Genomic DNA, 18,134 nt, shown 5'->3' with positions numbered 1-18,134 from the left:
CACATTTTGCCCAACCTGCAGGGTGGCAGAGCCATGTCAGGCTGCTCCGGTGACACACGAGTGTTACACTGCAGGGCCTTGTGAAAGTAATGAAAATCTCAGACAATGTCAGACTTGTTAGACACATCTGGGATGGCACTGAAACAATAAAGTCAATACAAAGACAGCATTTTCTCCTCTGACCATTCATTTTTTCCTCCTCCCATTTCTTTTTCTGTCATTATTTATTCCTGACTCCTTGTTTAGGACCGTGAAGTGTTGTCATGCAACCTCTTACCTTGCACATTCATGTTTTCCAGTCCAACTCCCTCTTACCATTAATTTTACTAATGAACAAACAATCTGAACTAGTGGTGGGAGCTGGTTACAACCAAAACATGGACTCTTCTGTACACATGTGGGGAAAACAAGGCACTGTTGCATAGCAGCCCCACACCACGTGCCCTGGCACCTGGCAGCACCACCAGAAGGGTGCCAGCACTGCCATCCCCTCCTTCCACATGAAATATGTCTAAATTCACGCCACACCAGCAGATCATTACAGCCTAACCAAAAAATACACTCATTCCCCATGAGGATGATGAAGAGGGATTTTCTTATTTCAGCTGTAATCACAGGGTTATTTGCAGGGACAAGCCACATTTCTGCCTCCAAGCAGCCCTTTGGCTTGTGAACCTCTGCCCTAGGTTTGGATCTCCTCCTCTAGGAACAGCTGTGCCATGGAAGAGCTCAGCACCCTTGGCTGCTTGTCCCTGCTCTCTGCCATCAGGCTCCAGCTGAGCTGCTCTTAAGTACTTTCTAACCTATTTACTCAGGATCAACCAATACAAAGGGTGATTATTTAGACTGTTTAAACCACTCCAGCTTATTTTGGTTGACATTCTGCAGAAGAGCTCACATAAATGTTTAAGCTGCCAGAGTAAAGGCTTACAACCCCCTTACTGAAATATTTTCTGCTCCTACAAATGAGGAATGATATCCAACAGCAAGAGAAAGCCAGCAGCAGACAAGAAATCCCTGCTGTCATCCCAAAAGAAGCCAGGGCATTTGGCACACTCATCATCACCAAAGAAATCAATTTTAAGAGGAGGGCAAGTCCAGTGTACATCTGTTCAGCCCTTTCTCTCAGAAAAGACATAACTTGGAGCTCCATGAGCCAGGAAAGATATGTAAGCACCTACAGTAACACAAACCCCTGCCCTTGGAGGAAGGCAAGATGTGCTGGTAAAGTCCATCACATCCCCTTAAGGCTACAAGAAAGAGAAAAATGTTACCACCACAGGCTAGACTACTTGCTTACTAAGGTGTTACCAACAATTGTAACTGTTCCTTTATACAGTCATACCAAACACCAGAAAAATAACCAGTGGAAGAAAGTCTACATCGGCATAGCAAGATTTGGGAAGGGAACAGAAACTGCCTTTTTGTTCTGCACATGGGAGGCGCTATCATAACAAGGTCTTGGCGCATCACTGTGGCCCTTAATTATCACCAGCTAAAACACTGGAGAAAAAAAAAAAGGAATGGCAGTAGGAACACAAAATCTCAGTCCCTACCTTCTTGCTACAGGGAAGTGCTAGGGGGGTTGTACCATGGCTCATTTACAGCCTCAAAGCAAACTCTTCCACATATCAAAATTTACATTAAGACAAGGTACTAAACCATTCCTGAAAAAGATTTGCAAAGATACAGGCCAGGCTCTCTTGTAGCACCAACATCACTGAGATAAGTGATGACTTAACAACACTTCTACCAACCCCAAGACAGGTGAGAACATGATCATGTCATTATTATGATCCTTTAAATAACAGAACTCTGTTTGGCCATTAAGGACAAAATTCTCAGACTCAGGGGTAAAATGTGATACCAAGCCTCACTTGGATCACAAAACTCCCCACAACAGTCCTTTTAGCATTACAGATATCAGTGTTTGGTACTACCCAGTTTGGTACTAATAAGGAGCAGAGACAGTGAATGCTGGCACATTTCCTTCCCCATTACAAAGGTGAGGAACTACAAGAGACTGGTCAGATTTGCAGAGCCACCAAGGGAGCGGCATAAGGCAGCTCCAGCAACCTGGTAAATTCAATATTGCAACCTGGTAAATTCAATATTGCAACCTGGTAAATTCAATTGCTGACTTATCTAGATTTTATCCTTCAATTCCTTTGTAGTTTAAGTGTTTAATTACTAATTTCCAGCTTCAGTGTGTAAGCTTGCAAAGTCTTTTGTTTGTATGTCTCATAGGACATACACCCTGGTGGAAATACTTTAATTCCACTGTATAAAAACAAGCTTTACTTAGAACAGCAAACACAAGAGCCCAGATTAAATTTCTAACCATAAAATCATTGCTATATTATAAATTCAACATTGAAGAGAGCAAAACTGGTAATGCTGTTCCTGTTAAAAGCTTCCAACATAAACAAGCAATAAAATTCAGTTGTTAGTAAATGTCAGCAATACAACCTCACATGTATTTTGTAACTTGTAGTTGCTACTACTTAAAAAGTTACTAACACTGAGATGAAAGATGATGGGGGTGGTAGGCATAAAATATTAACACAAGTTTTCTACAATTCTGGCACCATGGTAGATAATCAGCTTCTGAAAAAAAAAAGAAATATATACACAGAACACATGCCCACGTCTGTAGGATTCTAGTGCTGCTCACAGCTTTCTTTAAATAACGGATGTGCTACTCACTTCCTCAATTCTATTCAAAAACTGTGGGCAGCCATAAACTTGCCCAGAACCACGTGTTTTGTAACACTGAAACTGGTTGAGTGTCAGGCACTGAGAAGCCAGAAGTTGACAAGGCAGAAGAGCAACCCATTTCTCCCTCTTGGCTCCCTTCAAGAGCCAGGTATCTGTCAGCAGGATGCAAAGCAGTGTTTGAATCCTCCAGAACTAAGAAAAAGTCTTCCCCCTTCCTTAAAGTAGTGTAGAATTTCTGATTTAATATAAATATTTACCTGAAAACATGAATTTAAGTGTTACATGGATAGTTCGGCTTCCTCACAGATGGAAAGCTAATTGGAGAACAGAATCCCAGGAAGAGTTCTTTAAAGGCATCTGGAAACATGACAAGTTTGAAGTGGGAGCAATGCCCTGATCCTGCTGAGCTGAGTTTGATGCTCCATCCCCAGCATCTGCTGGGAGAAGCCATGCTGCTTTCCCTCCACTCACCTCCTGACACAATTCCTGCCTCTGCCTGCGAGAGCAGTAGCAAGGTGTAGCCACAGGGTGAGTTAGCAAACTGATAAAAACATTACTGAGTGGGTAAGTTTCCCATGAGCTAAGCAGCATGAAAGAAATCATCCTGCAATCACTCAAGCATTAGCTCTGCCAATGGAGCTACTCCAGAAGATCAGGGCATATGGCAGGACCACCCAGAGGCACATTTGATGAATTACCTGCAGCACCAAACTGTCTCCAAAGTCTCCACCATCAGATTTTGCTGTCTGAGTGTGTGAATATTCTGCTTAATTTTCAATCCCTAACAAGTTTATGAAGAAGTTCGAAATTTGAAAGAAATATTTTGCATTGTTTTCTTACAGAATTATTTTAAAATTTAAAAACATACTGCAATCATATATGACAGAACCAGAGCTTCAACTTCAGAAAGCCAGTACAGTAAAAATGTACTGGGTATTTCAGATCATCATCTTAACATACTGCTGGATACCTCCCATTAGCATTATCAGATAAGGTCAGTTATTCAAAGGAATCAAAGTTCTCACAATACTAAATTAAATGCATGTGGAACACATTCAACTTAAACTAGAGAACACCACTCACGTGGAGATCCCAAAGAACAGCCAGGAAAAAGGAACTGCGTTGAAATTCACATTTATCTTTGCTTTTTTCAGCCTATAAGATTCTCTCTAATATTTAATCATAATCACTCACACTCATTCTGCTGAATTTTTTCATTACATGGCACCTCACCTCCCTCATAACAATTTGCACTTGACCAGATGGTTATGGTGTGAATAAAGCTCATTTACCATGCACCACGGTTTTCACTTGTCATGATGCTAAATCCTGATCTGCGATTTCTGAATAATAGACTGATAAAATGAGTTTATTTTCATCACCAAGAAAAAAGGAACAAAGTCCTTCCCCCACTGCCCTGCAAAGATGGAAATTAACATTCATACCAGGATTCACATGATGAGTAGCTGAGTACTGCAATATTTGTTAGAACACATACTTTTAAGTCCTCTGAGCAGGGACAGGCACTCAAATCACCCCATCCCTAGTTTTAACCATGAGATCCATGCACCACATTCCCATAAGCTTTGTGCCAACTGTTTTTCTTCTTGTGAGGTGGAACAGCTTAGACAGGACCTCTGTCCTAAAGCAGCTTACACCTCCCACTTCAGGCAAATAAAGAGACTTCTGAGAGGCAGGACAAACAAGTCCATATGCCAGGAGGCAGGAGCCAAAGCAAGTGTCTGACATCACAGGTAAATAGTCCTGCTGCTTTGCCTGCTGACAACCAGGTCTGCTCTGGTCCCATCCACACCTGCACAGAGAACAGCAGCAGTTTTGCTCTCTCAGTTGCCTTCCATGTGCATCACTGTCTGGGCACCCTCCAGAGAAGGGGCTCTTGAAAAGGGAGAGCAAAATGTGCAATGTGACAACTCAAGCAGGCATGGGGCACCTGGTAAGATTGATGGTCTTTAATAAGGAAATGGAGCAAGGTCTGAAGTTTTCCCCAAAATTTAAGCAGCTGCAAGTCAGGGCAAAAGCTCTAAGAACTTATTTAAAAGCAAAACTTCTGTTCACAAGCTATTTTCATTTGTACTTTCTCCTGTACATAAGTTTGTTCATATTTTAAATATTTCACATTGAAGAAACCAAGCAGAATAGCTGGCATTGCAGAACAAATCTCACATTTCACAACTACAGAACACACCACCAAGCAGCTGCATCAGTCACAAAGAAGGTAAAACAAAAGCTCCAAGGAATCATATGACCATTGTCATTAGTCTTAACAAAGCACTGTTTCCATAAAAAGAAATTGAATTACGTATTTCCTACAGCAAGTTTAAAGCAAAAACATCAATAATATAAATCAGTAGCTGGGGCATTCTTCAAAAAGTAGTACAGCCAACTCACTTGAAAACAGCTTCTCAGAACAGGCATCAAAGACATCAAATTCATTACAGGACACTGAACATGGAAAATCACCCAAATTTTCTTAGTTAGTCTTCTGAAATACACAAGTCAATTAAAGGAGTCAGGTTTAAATTTTGTTGCAGGTTGCAAGCTCCTCCTGGGTTCAAACAGATCCCTTCCTACCTCAAAATTCAAAAGATATCTTCAGGAAATCCACTTCTGAAAGACTTCTGTCACCAACATTAAGTCACACATTCCAACTCCCTGTATCTCCCACCCTATTGCACTTATAGGTTCCCTTCCCAGAACCTCCTGGTACAGGATATAGGCTGTCTGCACTGCAAATGCACCCCAAAACACCTCCTCTTGTGTAAAGCCCTCAGAAACAAAGCTTTATGAAAATAAGTCATCATATTTCATAATAATGAATAATTTCATAATCAGCATTCATAATAATTCAGATAAAACCGGAAATTTTTTCAATTCCCCTGAATGCCCACTGAAAGCATCCCTTTGCACCAGAGACTACAATCTAACATTGTTTAATTACTTTGTAGCTTTTCAAAGAGCTTTTGGCTTAGGGCTAGCCAATATACTGAGAAAAGTTTCTTCCACAGAAGTGTTTCTAATTTATCCACAAAGCCCTAATCTCACAATTTTAATAAATCTGTTGCATCACAAATAGTTAAAAAAAAGCCATAAAAATGTTTCCAGACAGTACTCTGACAATGCAATACAGCTGTGAGAATTAAAAAGACCTGAAAGTAGAGAACCTTGAAAGGAAAGCAGAACATATGTTGCCCCATCTATTTAAGCTTTTACCTCCCACTCACACTGACACCCATAAACACTATGCCAGATCTGTGATAAAAGCATCCATCCCTGTGAAACCAGCCCCAGGCTGCCAAAATCAACTCTGATAAGCTATTAAGAGTCATTAGAGAAGTTTTTCACTATTGATACAGTGAAACAGCCAAACACTGAATATTTCTGAGACTGCTATCCTTAAAACACTTCATAATTGTTCAATTTTTGCCATAGCGCAGTTTCACAGAAAGTTTTGCCAGCATAGATATATCATCTAAAATTGTAAAGGGAAAAAAAAAAGCCATATACTAGGCATCACAACTATTTCAGCAACCTAACAACCATGAAAAATATGAGCATTTCTGACAGCTTTGCTTGTAGTGTTTGTGGAGGTGATAGAGTAGTGCTAGCAGAAACACTCCCAGCAGAACACACTGCAGATTCCTTTGGAACCTCTACCAACACTTTCTTTGTAGTGTTGATTAATGATCCCCTTCTAACAGCTAGACCACACCAAGAACATAGAGCCCTGGAGGTAACTTCAATGATACCTCTAGATCCAGACAACCTGGGCTTGATGACCATTGTCAAAGAAACCATAGAAGTATCATATTACACTGAGATATATTCAACATTAGATAGCTTGCTGATTTTTGGTTTTTGTTTTTTCAAGAACTCCAGCATTTTTCTCAGCCTGTTAGAAAACAAAACAAAGGAAAAATCACACCTGTGACTAGAATTCATAGAACAATTTGGGTTGGTAGGGACCTCAAAGATCACCTGGTTCCAACCCCCCTGCCATGAGCAGGGACATCTTCCACTGCACCAGGTTGCTCAATGCCCCATCCAACCTGGCCTGGAATTCAGGGGGAAAAGACAAGGCCTTACTCTGTATGCCCAACCCCACTGTGCCTCTAGGAAGGTCATGTGCCAGCAGAAGAACCCTTCCTGCAGCAGCTACATCTCACTTCCCCTCTGAGCCTCCCGTACCAGCTGCACACACTCCCTTCCCTGCTTGGCCCCCACAGCTGCCCGAGACGATCCCAGTGCTCAGCTTCCCTCCACAGACACGCTCTGCTGGCATCTGGGGGACTCCACTGCAAACTAGACCAGGGAATCTGGGCATAAACCTTTTCTTCTGGTGGGGTACACTTGCGGAGCTGCTTCATACATCACCAGAAGTTATGCCAATGATGCCATGAATTGCAGAAGTCTGCAAGCCACAATTACTGCTACAGATCAGGTACAGTTGAACTACGGCCTCAGATGACATTCAGTTTAGTGAATCTTTTACAGAAGAGCAGAAGAAATTATTTAAAGTAATAATAATAAAAAAAAGCTAGCTGGGGCAAAGTCACTTTAATTCATTTTTGACACCTAGAGTCATTGGCTCACTAGAAGCAGTCTTGCTTCTTTGAAGCAGAGCAGCATGCTAATTTGTGCTGGCACCTCATTACAATTTTTTGAACTTTAGAAGTGAAGGAAAATGTTTAGAAGCACAATTTTGAAAATCATAGAATCAAAGAGATCACAAGAAGTGCATTCAGGATAGCATTCAATCCAAGTTACTACACAAATTATTTTTACTATCAACACTCTGCAGCATATTCTAGTATTAACCAGGACTGCAGAACAAGCTCTACCATGAAATCAGAGAAGTGGGAAGAGTGCCCTGAAGGTTATTCATTAGCATTATCTCTATGTGTAGCTCACTGGGGAAAGAATAAGGAAAACTCCTCTGTGGCATTCTATTCAAATGTATGAGGCATATTTAAATGAGTGAGGGAAGTATTTCTGATGCAGATTTCACAGCAGGTCCAAGACAGCATCAGTTTCATTAACACTCAGAACATCCAAGCTAAAGAGCCCTTTGCCATACAAATCTGAAAAAGACGTGCACCTTGCGTATCCTGAATTATACAAAGGAGCCGAGCCAAGACTCCTAGAGTTCTTAAGTTAACATCGCACTTTTCATACGGAGGCGAAAAGTCCTGAACAGTACCTACTAAAAACAGAGCTTGGCCTAAATTTTATGAGAACAGGGAGAAGAGGAAACTGACAAGTTAATTACAACCTACAGCTACGTCCCCCTTTCTAATGGCTGCACCTCAGAACTAATCCCCAAAACTCCTTCCCGCACCCAGACCTCCTCCAGCCTTTTTAAGGACCAGGGAACAATAAACACTGAGGAGCAGAACGGGCCGGGTGAAGGAAGAGAACGATTACAATGGCTGCACAACAAAACCTCGGAAAGGAGAGTTAAAGATACTTTTTGCGAGCGGCACAAGCTCCGCAGCCCGGTCCGCACACGCCGCCAGCCGCGACCCCGGCCGGGACACTCGCGCTGTGTCCCCAGCCGCTCCCAGCCGTGACCCCCGTCCTGCCGGACCCCGTCCCTGCCCCGCCGGGCACGGCGCACTTCGGCTCTGCCCGGCTCCGAGCACCCCTCGCTGGGTGCCCGCTGGGATGGGGGCACTCCCGTCCGCGCTCCCTCCCCAGCGGGGACCGCGCTGCCGCACGCCGCCCCCCGGCACAGGGGTCACCGCCCGCCGCCCCCAAAGCGCACCCGGGACACGCCGGTCCCGTCCCGCACGCAGGGAGCCCCCGCCGGCAGCAGCGCTCCCCGCGGCCTCCGAGCGGCCCCCGGTGAACGGAGACCCTCGGGGCAGCCCCTCCGCTGCGAGGCAGCCCCCCCGCGCCGCTCACTGAGTGCGGCCCCGCTCCCCCCGCGGCCGCAGAGGCCCCGCAGGACGCGGCCCCGCCGGGCCCCCGAGCGGAACAGAACCGAGCCGGGTCCCCGCGCCTCGCCCTCACCTGCGGCTGCGGCCGCCCGGCCCCGGCCGCGGTCCCGCTCCGGAGCGTCCCCGAAGTGCCGAGCGCGGCCCCGCTCCCCGCGCGCGCCCGGCCCGCCCCGCCCGGCCCCGCGTCACCGGCGGGTGCGCACTGCGCGTGCGCGGGGCGGGAAGGCGGGGAAAGGGGCGGGGCCTCTGTGAGGGGAGGATCGGAGAGAAAGAGGGAAGGAAGGAGGGAAGGCGAGAGAGGGATGGAGAGAAAAAAAGAAAAGAAAAGAAAAAGAAAAAGAAAAGAAAAGAAAAGAAAAGAAAAGAAAAGAAAAGAAAAGAAAAGAAAAGAAAAGAAAAGAAAAGAAAAGAAAAGAAAAGAAAAGAAAAGAAAAGAAAAGAAAAGAAAAGAAAAGAAAAGAAAAGAAAAGAAAAGAAAAGAAAAGAGGAGGGTAGAGGCCATGGCACACAGCAGTAGCAGGTCTGCCAGCAGGGCTTGTCTCCAGCTTGTCACCTTGGTGCATCACGAGGTGCTAGAACAGCAGGGAGGACAGAAAGAGGCAGCAACTGTCATAAAATCACAGAATGGTTTGGAAGGGACCTCAAAGACCATTTAGTTCCAACCCTCCTGCCATGGTCAGGGACACCTGCCACTAGACCAGGTTGCTCCAAGCCCCATCCAGGCTGGCCTTGGACATTTCCAGGAATGGGGCATCCACAGCTTCCCTGTGCCAGTGCCTCAAACAAGCCTCAAAGTAGATAATTTCTTCCCAATATCTAATCTAAACCTACTCCCTTTCAGTTTGAAGCCATTCCCCCCTGTCCTGTCACTACACTTCCCAATGAAGTGCCCCTCTCTGTTTTCCTTCTAGTCCCCTCACCAAGTCCTTGGTGGCCTAGGGAATGTGAGTGATAGACACAAAAGCATCTCCTCGTGTTCTCCAGGGGATTCATTTGGGATCAGCAACATTACCAGGTGAAAGGCAAGCCACAAGCTGCTGCCCCAGCCAGAGTGCTGGCTCCTGGAAAGCTCAGAATTGCTTCACCTGCTGCCATAACGCTGGAGGATGCTAACCCTGAATTTTCTTCACAGTCCTCTCTTTTCATGTGGCCACATCTTTGATTTGGGAACTGCTGTTCTTCTGCCGTTCTGTATTGTTTCCTGTAAACACATCTTTAATTACTGAATCCCCAACATTCAGCAAATTTTTGACTGCAGGTAATCTTAGGGCAAATAATGCTTCAGTTAAACCCAGTCAACCCTAATGAAGTTATAGGAATTTTAGCAATGCAATTGAGGGCAGAACTTGATGCAAAACTAATTATGAAGCCATAGGTAACCTTCCAGCCAAGGCTGCAACCAGCTCCTTATTCTTTTTACCCTGGAGGAAAAGCTGAAACTCCTATGAGACCATAACACACCATTTGTGAGTTGTGTATGTCAAACAGCACTTGCTTTTAAAGCTGTTTTTTATCTGGACATTTTTTGCATTGCCTTATCAAAGCCAGTGCAGCATCAATCTCAGAGCAAAAGCTATCCTGGTTGAGTAACTCTCTAACAGATTTTGCTATGGGCGGTTTTGGGTTCACTTCTGTTCTCCTCACATCAGTGAGAGCAACTGAAGCAAATTGAGGCACAAGGAACCAACTCACCTCTGCTCTGAAGCTGACAAGAAAATCAGTATCTCAGTTGCAGAAGAAAGCATTTTTTGTGTATATTTTTCCAACTCTTGTCCTTGAAAATGACCTCTAGCATGAGCCAGTGCTAGTCTCGACTTACCTTTACAAAACTTTAAGAAGAATTCACTTCTGCTGAGAAGAGACATGGACAGAGTGACACACTGGGTATCACACAAATGTTCCCAAATAGAATAACTCCAGTATAGGAATGTGCTCAGTCACAATATTTTACAAAAAAATGTTACAACCATGAGTTCTTCACCTTTTTGCTTCTTTCTTTCCATTAGAAAAGAAAGTAAAATTTGCCATTTAGATGGACAGTAGCTATAAAACACATGCCACTCCAGATATTGCTTTTTTTTCCTACTGCTCTTTTTTATCCCAAAGCAAGGTAATCTCTCCAATGCGCATGTAACTTCCAACAGCACAGAAACTTTCTGATCCTCTTTGTTCATTTACCTGGCAAAAGATGTTTTTTTACAGGTCAGGTTCCATCTCATTTCACAGTTGAATATTCTTCTTTTTTGTTTTTTTTGCTTTGGTGGGGTTTTTTTGTTTGTTTGGGTTTTTTTGTTTGTCTTGTTTTGGGTTTTTTTGTTTGTTTGTTTTTTTACTAAGGACTTGGCAAATGAATCAAGTGTTTATACTGCTCCAGTGTTCTTCCAGCAGTTCCAGCCTGAAAACCAGGCAAGTTTTCCTGGTCTTTACCGGGAACCTGTAAGCACCAAATTCCTGCATGCATCTGGAAGTCCCCAGGAGCCCAGCTGTGCTGGGGAAGGCTGCAAAGCTCTGTTCAGCAGACCTAGGCTTGGTCACTAAGGAGTTCTTCTTGAAAATACATGTACTAGGGTTGCTTAGGTATTACACTGTCATTAAAAAACTTGTTCTAAGCATACTTTTCATACTTTTCTTTGATGCCTGTTATGTATTTCTCTGTAAGAAATCCACCTGAAATTTGCTGTAGACTCTCTGTCAGGCATCTCAAAGTATAAACACAAGACAAATACACAAAATTACTAATACAAAGCAATTTACAAAGTAAGATTCATACATAATTATAATATATATTACATACTATACTACAGCAAGACAGTATTCACAAACATTTCCTGTGTAAGTCTACTTACAGAATAAGTAGTTTCTTTCAAAACAGCATTCTAAGTACTTATGCTGACAAATCTGATACAATTTGATAATTATACTGAACATAATTTGGTGTGATCATACATGCTTTCAGCATCTAAGAACAGTATAAAAAATGAACAGTTACCAGTTCAGGCAGAGCAGGTTATATCTACCTCACAATCACTTTGCATTGACATTACAGATTAGAGACAGCAATATCCATTAAGCAACAGTATTTCCTGTTCAGAAATTATACAACTCGATTTTATCTATAAAGAAACACGTACCCACCACCACCTGAGCTCCAAACAATTCTGAGCTTTTGCCATAAATTGTAACAGAATCACGGCACTTGGGTAGAGGAGAAATATGCTCTATTAAGTTTCAATTGCTTGTGGCAACATTGATTCATGATTTGCTGTTCTGCAGGTAGGTACTGTCCAACTTGATCTGAGCATGTGAGGAGCTGCAGCTCACTTGCAGTGAGTACCCACACGTGTTTAAGGCAGCACTTCTGCAGCTCTTTCAGCCAGCATTGCCTGCCAAAGTGTACTGGAGCATCCATGACCCCTTCTCCAAGAGCACGGCTACAGGTGGAGATGCATCTATGTGCTTCCAGATGTGAAATGAGCTCTGCTGCAAGAATGCTTATTAGTTCCTCTTACTTTCTTTATTCCACAATTTAGAAAAGTTACTTTCAGGATTTATACATTTTCAATAATGAAAATGTTCTTGTAGGACAGATCTGCATATTCATGCCACAATAACAGCCTCACAAAATTAAAATCATTCTAAAATGAGAGGCGAGGTGCATATTTGTCAAGCAGTAAACACTGAAAATGTTTTGTGGTAAAAAAATCATTCATTTTAAGTGTTTTTAAAGCTGGCTTTCCCCCTCAAGACAGCTTGATTCCAGCCATGCACGTTGCATTTCCAAAGTTCACTGACAACTCTGGCTCCCGCTAATGCACAAAAAATCCTACGGAGCTGGAGTAGAAAGGAACATCTGCTGAGTACAGGCAGTGCTGAGCTCCCAGCTGTTCCTGCAGGCTGCCATCCCATCCCATCCCATCCCATCCCATCCCATCCCATCCCATCCCATCCCATCCCAAGGCCAGGAACAGCTTGGCACCAACCATCGGGAGGGGCTCTGTGGGCACAGCCTCCAGCAGAGAGAGAGGGAGCTGAGCAGCAATCCCCACCTTTGCTGAGGCTGGTGAAGTCCCATAAAAACTCTTCATTCAGAGTGGAGTGTACCTACATCTTGTTCTTGGTGTTTCCCCACGCTGTGAGCTGGACATTTCCCCCAGAAGGTAATCAAAATAAAAATCCCTGGAGGGCAGAGCAGTGCTCTACAACTTTGTCCAACTCTACCTCCACTTCCAACAGCACCCAGGAGACACCAGCCACTTTCCAGGAACATAAGCAAGGAAAGCCTCCCAATTTCTCAGATATTTCCTGTAAGAAAGACAGCCTGGCAGCCTCTCTCCCTATCCTGAGATGTAAACATGGGATACTTCTGGTGCCCAGCATAAAAAACAGAAATTCCACCTTCCAGCCTCATGCTTTAGGGCAGAGAAATGGGTATCAGCTTCCTCACCACCCAAGCACTGGTCAGATCAGAGCCAGCTGAGGTGCACAGAGACACAGCCATGCCTCCCCAGACAGCTGCAAGCAGCCCTCAAAAGTAAATAACATTAAAATATATATTAAAGCTTTATCAAAAAGATATTTGAAATGTCTCTCCTTGCACAGTCAGTGCTTTTACATTACAAAAGTACCAGATATTAGAGTAGTTCCCAGTGCTTGGAAGAGGAAATAGCTGCCTGGTATGTGCTGGCACACAAAAGCATTCTAAATTAAATTATAATACTGATAAATCCTGCACACTCAAGCCTTGATTTTCAAACTTTTTTTACCATCCATAGCAAATTAGGGCTAAACAACAACCTAAAAATTAATTTTTCTTGCTTCCACTTTGAATACCTCATCTCTCTTTGCCTTCTGAATGTTTTGTTGCTCTTTGCCCTCCACACAGTCACCCACCACTGAAATGGCAATTACTGGGGCAGCAGAGAATCACAGACAGCTTGGACAGCTTGCCTTCTCTGCCAGGCAAGCTCACCACAGAACAGAGAATAAATCAGCATAAACAGCTTTGCTACTCCCAGAGAAACATTTCCAATGTAAATGGAACATCTCACTGGAGAGACATAGTTAAAATATTAAAATATGTAGGAAGGGGGAGTTAGTTTGGCCACTAAGTATTAAAATTCATCATGCAGAAGAAAAAGAAGACAGAAAACATTTAGGTTAAAATTGATCCAAATCTTAGGAGTTCAGGAAGAAAATGAAATGTGAAGGGAGTGGAAGGAAGGATGGGGAGATGAGAGAAGATGACTGCAGGGAGTACAGTCTGTAACTAGCATTCAGGCAGAAAGGAGGCCATCCCGAGCAGGCGGAGATTTAAATGCCTCAAGGACTCGCAGTGGTTCTAAAATTTAACCCAACAATTACAAAGAGAGAATCTGACCTAAATACGCCACTGACATCCTTACATTGTCCAGTGCCGCAATAACCTCTGTAGTTTGAGGCCATGAAGGACTGATATAAAAGCAACACTGACATTTTAATGCCATTTTTATATTTTGCCAAGATTGCTGATCGACTTATTCTTTTCAAGACATACCAGCAGATTTTACATTCTGTATCACACCAGCTTTGCATAAAAGGGTGAAGTGGGCATCAGACAGTCAGAGATCCATTGCCCAGGGTATAGCTTCTTGTGGTAGACACACAAAATGTTTTACCCACTTTGTCGTGCAGAGTATGATTGCAACATTTCCATTTGTAGCGAGGACTGCCTCATCTTCAGTTGACTAAATTGTTGTGGAAGCCTTCCTTGGGAACATAAGCACTGACAAACAAACTTTACCAGCTGCAGTCTGCCCCAAGTCCTAGCCCCAAGTCTTCCCTTACCTCAAAGAATTTCACTTAAAAAATAAATAGCAGTGGAACTTGTAATTTCCAAAAGTAATTTTGGAGTTTATCATGTTTTTCCTCCAGCAAAAATCAGCAAAGCAGAATTTCAGATTTAGAGGAATAGCTATTTTTAACAAAGATTTCTTCATGTTATAATATGTTATAATAAAATATCACAATCAAAAGATCAGAGAGTGCTCTTCCTTGGCTGAGGTGGAGAGCCATTTGGGAGACAGGGCAGGCTGCACGTTGTGTTTGAACTTGGTGCAGGACTCAGTCAAGACATTTCTTTGGTAATTCAGGTATTCTTCCACAACAGCTTTCATTTTTAATACAAGAATTTTTCTGTAAAGTCTTTCCTTGCTTGCTCTCTTTGAGATTCAAATTTATAAAGAAGAGTGAATCAACTCAATAATTTATATGTATTATTTCTCTACATTGCATTTATCTTGATTTCCTATACACATTTTGAGGCAGCCCAGAGAAGGGTAGGAATCTGAAGTTTGAGTTATAGATTATCAGCAAGTCCAAAGTATCAATTGTCTGGGTTTTTGTAATGTCATATTTGTATCTTCATTGTGTCTTTTCTAAAGTTTGGCTTGTTTTATAGCTTTTACAGTCATGGGGGAAAAATAGCCAGATGTAATTCTTTCTCACTTTTAGGCAAAAAGTGAAGTAGTCCAAGTCAGGAAGTGTTTCCAACAAATGTCTGAGGAAAAAAGCAAAATACAATACTTTCTTTCAATCCTATACATTTCCAAAATGCACTACACTAAGGTGTTTGTTATCATTCCCATCAATCTCTCTCTCTTTTTTTTTTTTTTTTTTTTTAATGTCTGTACAGCAGCATTGAGCTTTGAAGTGCCAGCATGGGGATACTTTATGATTCATGAAATAATTATGTTTGCATTCAGCATATACAAGTTCCAACAACCAACAGAAGTGCCAGGTTAATCAATGTGTTCTGCACTGTTCTTCTAGCTTGAGCAGCAACTGGAACAACACTTTTTGCACAGAATTACTAATCACCACAGACAACTACTTCCACCACTGTAGACTGTGTATTCTCCAGGCTAAACAATTTGTCATTGCGCGCTTATTCTTTTGTTCCCTGCTGGCAAATGTTTCTAACTCCTTTCATATGACTGCAGGGCAGCTTTCAGAACATGACAGGAATTTTAAAACACTAATAATAATTCTCAATTTGAGTAAAATCAGCTTACTTTTTAACTCATAAAACTGGTGTTACAGGTCTTTCTTATCACCAAGAGGAAATGGGAGTTCAACACTGCCAGGAATGCAATAAATAACATCACTTTCATCTTCGTTTCCTTTCCCACAGGTGGGGACGAACAGGGAACAAGTGCCAGCAGAGGAAACTGCTTCAGCCAACACAGTTCAGCCAGGATGCAGGAGAAGTGGCCTGTGCCAGATGGAGGGATTATATATACAATTTCCCCTGGAGCAAGAGGGAGAGCAGTGGCTCTTGATGAAGCAGTGGAGCCTTGCAGTTCAGCACTGCACTCCTCGTTTGCTCACTGCACATGGCATAATCCATATGCTGGTTTGATACCTGGGAATTCCTTCCTGTAGTGAGGAAAGTAGTGCACCTTAATTTCTTTATAATTAGCAGTAAGGATAGAAAATGTGGAATTCTAGAAACCCTTGTATGTCTTAATAATTTATCACTACAATATCAAGACAAGATATGAACTTCTGTTGTGTATTATTTTTCCTATCACAAAAAGAAAGGTAATAAAGGCTGTATTTTGCCTGCCTCTTGCAAACACTAGTGCTGATGTCTGGAGCACTGCTCATTTGAAAGTTGTAGGATCTGATCAAAGCTGGGTGCGACACAACCTGGCCATGTCCTGGCAGAAGAGCTGCCTCTGACCACCCCTAAAATCACAAAAGCAGTGAAAGCAACTGTGTGCTCTCATTCTCCACAAAGTGAGCTGCTAAATGGGCTTTCTGCAGCAGTCGATAGCACTTATATCAAAGCAATCTGTCTTTAGGGTTCACTCCCAATTAGAGATCACAATGAATATAAAATAAATTATTGATCGCTGTCAGGAAATACATTAACAAATCCATCTCCAAGCAAGAGCAGCTCAATGGTTCCAAGTGGAGCAAATTAAGTGACTGGCAGTGGTGTGGAATGACTCCATTCATCAGCTGAGCTCATCCACCAGTAAAGCATCTTAGAAAACCTTCTGAGCCACGCCAAAATATGGACAGGAGAACAACACAAGACAATCCAGTGGCCATTTCCCAAAACAATGCTTCAAAAAAAGTTTCACATTGCCACAGAATAACATGTAGTGCCTCATCATGATATTCCCAAAGGCAAGGAAATCTGCCCTGAGGCATATTCAGGCACCTCTAGTAAGGCTAACCAGCACTGCAGCAACAACAGTGAAGGGTTTATTTCTACAGAGGTAAACAAATTGTTGTGAAATGTGCTTGAACCACTGAGATGCTGCAGTGCGCACAGCATCAGCAGAACCCAGTGACACCAGCTATCTCATTACAGGGTATTTTACTGCAGTAGCTGTATGGATATAAATCCTAAGTTTTGAGCCATGACTGCAGTGTAAGTCTGTGTCTTTATTTTTCTATGCAGTAGAAGGATAATGACTGCGGAGAGTAAACAAAGATGTTCAGTCTAATACTTTATCTACAGGGGAGCATTTCAGCTACTGAATCCTGAATAGGTAACACCAAGATCTGTTACAGCAGGGAGGGCAGAGGCAACTGATCCTGAATTCCTATGTCTAAATGGTATAAGGAAAGTAAAATTCAGAAACAAAAGTGCAACATAACACGTATTGGAAAAGAAACAGGCTGAGCTCCTTGAAAGGTTCACAGCCTAGCTCCTGAACAGGCTATGCAAGGTGTGCCCATAAATGTCCATGCTGACCACTGAGATTTACTCTCTTCAGGAGCTTTCTAAGGTGGGCTTCATTTAGAGAGGGATATTTGATCATAAACAACAACAATCAGAGTATAGTACGATGGTTTCAGTACTTCTAGTCTATATTCTTTACAGCATAATGCCAGGTAGAAGTTTCATGAATCTGCATATTCCTGTTCTGTATCACTCAATAGGTTACCCTAAATTTTGTGTATGAGAGAGGGCACAGCAAAGAGTATCAGTATTGACAGAAACCTGGATCACCATCAGCTCTCCTGGCTGTACCCCAGCACTGATAAAACCCTGCTGGTTGTTGCGGCGGTAGTGGGGACATACTATTTTAATATCAAAACTTGATTCTCTGTGTTATGGCAGAAGTTCTCAGCAGTGTGTCTCCCTTCAAGGAGACCAAATGAATTAGCATAAAGTGGGGGTTGTAAATAACAGGTCATCAGTATTGGCAGGGAAATTATACGTGTTTGGCAGCAGGATAAATAGTGGAGTTGAACCTGGCCAATTGCTTTTGAAACTCCTTATTTAGTGCTGGCCCCAGCTGCAGGCTCTGATGGCTGTAAACACTGCCCTTGAAGAATGGGAGGGAGATCCCACAGAGCATCTGTCCATAGGGTATAGTGGCAAGCCCTTACACTAAACAGGGAAACACAGTATAGAAAACAATATAATAAAATGGGGTGCCTGTGTCAGTGAAGCTGCGCTTC

The 18,134-nt window shown here is 42.8% G+C and overlaps 1 protein-coding gene across 2 annotated transcripts in view; it reads right to left on the bottom strand.

Annotated features, from left to right (window-relative positions):
- The window catches only part of KLHL13 (kelch like family member 13), an 81,086-nt gene extending 72,262 nt beyond the window's left edge, over window positions 1-8,824 (bottom strand). The window contains exon 1 of one of the 2 annotated variants that reach the window (XM_053990304.1): window positions 8,749-8,824. The gene's annotated coding sequence lies outside the window, so the exon portion shown is untranslated. The remainder of the gene's footprint in view (window positions 1-8,748) is intronic. The other variant, XM_053990303.1, reaches the window with a different exon arrangement.
- Window positions 8,825-18,134: the final 9,310 nt, after the last annotated feature.

Source organism: Vidua macroura, chromosome 14 (assembly GCF_024509145.1).
Source record: "Vidua macroura isolate BioBank_ID:100142 chromosome 14, ASM2450914v1, whole genome shotgun sequence".
In the NCBI taxonomy this organism is placed as follows: domain Eukaryota; kingdom Metazoa; phylum Chordata; class Aves; order Passeriformes; family Viduidae; genus Vidua; species Vidua macroura.
The sequence above is the reverse complement of the archived record's forward strand: the minus strand, read 5'-3'. Positions and strand labels throughout refer to the sequence as shown.